The sequence below is a fragment of the Adiantum capillus-veneris genome, chromosome 6 (assembly GCF_014529385.1).
Source record: "Adiantum capillus-veneris isolate H3 chromosome 6, ASM1452938v2, whole genome shotgun sequence".
In the NCBI taxonomy this organism is placed as follows: domain Eukaryota; kingdom Viridiplantae; phylum Streptophyta; class Polypodiopsida; order Polypodiales; family Pteridaceae; genus Adiantum; species Adiantum capillus-veneris.
In genome coordinates, this window is record NC_140936.1 from 97,649,018 (window position 1) to 97,653,136 (window position 4,119).

Here is a 4,119-nt window from a genome sequence, read left to right on the forward strand (position 1 = left end):
TCAATTTCAAAGTGACAACACGTTTTTGTTTTTCTTACTTAAAAATATTTACACAATAATGTTTTCTAAATTGCAATCTGTTCTACAAAAAAAAAAATTTGCACATCAAATGATCTATGATAATCAACAAGAGGCAGGATGACAGGGTTTGGTGATACAAGAATTTCTCCTAGCTACTCTTTGGGCATCAAACATGAACACCATACATTGTTGAAAATGGATCTTCCTACTAATTGCAACGTTTATTCTAATGTCTAGAGTGAAATGGAAGGGGAAAACCTCTATTCGTGGGTCATTATACATGGTCTATGCATGAACTAATGCTTAAAACAAAACAAAATTAAAGACGTCCAAACTAAGGCCGTACCTAATGAGAGGCAAAATAAAGGGATTTACTGATGTGTTTATCTCAGCCAGCCTAAGAGGGACCAAAATTCTACGAATTACTCATTGAAATTGCAACTTAGTACTAACAATTATGTGCACCTTTTGCCTTGTAATGGGAATGAAAGGATCATACCAATTCTCATGATTCATGCAAACTACTTGACTATGCTAAAGGTTGAACCACACAAGCTGTCCTCCATGGGGGCACCAATTTGAGGTGGTCCGGGGTGGGCAACAAGAAGATTTGCCTCTAAGCACCCTTCTAGGCTCCCGTGCTGCTCAATTGGGTTGGGGTTGGAAAAAAAAACAAACACACATACAAACCCGCAATCTAACCCTACACAAATTTGGGGCACCACCTAGTTTTGGATGCGAGCTAGGACGCGTAGAGAGAGAGAGAGAGAGAGAGAGAGAGAGAGAGAGATAGTACTCAGGGTAATTTGAAATGTACCCACAGTGACCAGGCAAACACAAATATATATGTAAGAAGGAGAGAGAAGGGGGAAGGGATGCTTGTTGCACTAATACCTTCTTACAAATCTGTCATGACCAATCAAAGTGAGATTAGTATTTTTTCAACATAGCTTGAGTAAATTACACCACAATACATCACAAGAAAATACACCCCAATCAGTGTCTTAAGCCCAGGGGAGTCTATCCACCCTATTTCCCTCTTACAGTATATGTGGGATTTATGGCTAAATTGATAACAACACTGGGAGACAAGCTATCAAGAACTTAAATAAAACACCAGGACACTTACACATCATTGTTGTCCATGACTTCACATTGGAAGAGAGACAAAGTATCCATGCTTAGTCCAAATCCACCCTCCTTGATTCAGCAAATGTTGGGCTTACACTAGTAGGAGAAATGATAGATTTCCTACTCTCAATTGAATGATCACTCTCTCTTACAATGGCATAGATCTCCCTTGCGAAGCACCCCTAATCCAATGCATATATATGAATAATCCAGTGAGATTCCACTCAAGAGATCCTTCTCAAGAGGTTGAGCTTGGCTTCTCAAGCTATAACATAGTGCTCTTGCTTATGTTTTTTTTTTTGTGCTAGCTACACCCTCCTTTTATAGCAATTTTGAGGGCTAGGGTTACTCCTCTAACCATGGTTGGGTTAGATTTTCAGCACTTTATCTAATTTCTTTTGCTTGGAATTATCAAGAAGTTGCTAGGGAAAGATGAAGAAAAGAGAGAGGAGAGAAATGGAGGTGATAGGACTTTTCATATTAGGTTAGTGTTAGTAAATTATTAGAGTTGGTATTTTTTATTAATTTACAAATGAAATTGGATATTTAAAGTTGGAGTATCCATGTAAGATACAAATACATAAGAAAAACTCTTAAGAGGTAAGAAAAGATGGATTTCTTACAATGTTGATGCTCCGAGTGTCTTGAGTAGGGCCAATTTTGACGCTTGTTGACGGTCTACTAGCTTTGATGGTACGTTTTCTTCTCCATCTTGACCTTCCTTGGGAGCCAAGGTAATTGAAGATGATTAATCAATCACCATGATGCTATCTTTCAAGAGAAGAAGCTGAATTTTGTGGTTTTTTTAATAGATACGGCTAATTTGGAGGAGGAAAAATGAGACTAGGTGGTCAATTTGGGACGGAAGTGTATGTAGGAGGCATGAGTTCACCATGGTTTCTCTTATTCTTCAAGGTTGAGGAGAAGGCGAGAGAGGTGGGGATGATGAGTGGAGAAGTGTGTGTGAAAGAGGAAAATGATAAAGTAGAAGAGGGAGTGTGGCTGCATAGCATGGCCAAACTGGGGTCCACCAATAAAATCATACCTCACAGCTCGTAGCTCAAAAAAATATGAAAAAATTTGAGACACAAGTTCAGCTCACGTGCTACAACTCTTGTCTTTATTACCTTTTCGAATGCTGAGAGTAAGTGACTTTAAAAATTCACCAAAACCGTCTATTGTTTTCCACTGCAAAAAGTCCTTGTGGGGTCCTCCTTTGGATAATTCTTTTGAATGCCTCCATGAGTGACCCCTCCATAATGCGTGCATGCATGCCACATATACTTGACCTTATTTTGTAAGTCTATTATTGAAGATATTGTTGAGATCATGATATAAGTGAATAGTATAACTAAGAAAATCAAATATTGAGGAGTCTTGAAAATATGTACACGTCAAAATATAAATACTATAGGTGGAAAAATATAAAGGGGTCAACTTAAAAAGTAAATCTCTCTCATTATGAGGCTACCATAAAAAGATGAATATTTTTGGTGTTCTAATTTATGAGAGTAAAAGAGAATAGATATAGGAAGGAAAAATATCACAATAGTGAAAAAATATACACATAAATAAAACTAGTTTTTTTGGATTTTTATTGGGATAGAGTTACACCAAAAATAAGAATCTTGCATGAAATTATTTCTATATGGAATAAAGAGTATGAAACTGTAAGAAAAATTATGGTAGCGGTGAGTCAATATACATAGCATAAATAATGCACATTTAGGTTGAAATATTTAAATAAATACCAAATTAATTATGTAAAAATCCTTATATTTTGTCCCTATATACAATGAAATATTTACACACAAAGAAGCCATAATATACTTTAATTTTTTTACTTATTTATTTATTTTCGCTCAACTAGCCCAGTCACTAGCTAATTGAGGCTTTTTAAGGAGATATGGGAAAAGCCCCCTTACTCACACACGCCTATGTACAATGAAATGGTAGGGATAGCCACAGGGTTTGGGTGATTTTGGTAGGGTGAGGTAGCTCACGATGGCAATTTGGATAGCCAAAAAATGGCTATCACTAGCAAAAAGTTACTCTTAATAAGCCGATTAAATTAGCGTGGATACATTTTGTGTCTATTGTTTGGTTATCAATCGCACATTCAGGGGTGATTTCTTCCTTAAATGTTGCACTGTCATCTGTACAAAAGGTTGAGAGTGTTTTGGAAATGCCAACATTATATGGAGGCTACATTGCTTCCATATAATGTTGCACTTCCATAGTGATTTCTTCCTTAAATGTTGCACTGTCATCTGTACAAAAGGTTGAGAGTGTTTTGGAAATGCCAACATTATATGGAGGCTACATTGCTTATGAAATCCCACCACAAAAATAGTTGTTAGCCATGTATGTGAATGGAAACGTTTATAAATATCAAAATATTGTTTTATTGTATTGGTGTTTAGTCTCATTTAATTATATAGTTTGTATATCAAAGGGTATTTTTATAAAAAACACACACACCGTACTACTTCCTTGATCACTCTTTGCTAAGTGATCCTATATAATTAAATTATACTAATATCCAAGTCATGTCCTAAATACTAATAAATATATATTCTTAGTAGGTAGAATGGATCTCCTCCCTAACCAAACTAGGTTATACCAACAATGAGAGGATACCTATGCCACTTACAACCACACAATGTATTCTCGCATGTTTTAGGACACCTGAGTTTCATAAACGTCTTCTAGACTTTGAATCAGAGGCCGTAGCTAGTTGTTTCTTATCTATTCTAAACATTGCCTCTGTTAACAATTGGATTTCTCTTCTTCCTTCTTCTAGTAAAGACCCTTCTAGCCTTATCCCTCTATTTGAGAATTTTCTAATTAATGTTCTTTTCATTCATACTCAAGATAGTTTTGACTATTTGTTGCCAATATCTCATAGATAGGTGTGTATTTTAGGTTCAAGCTAAGGGCATGGAATGCAATTACAAAAATATTGCT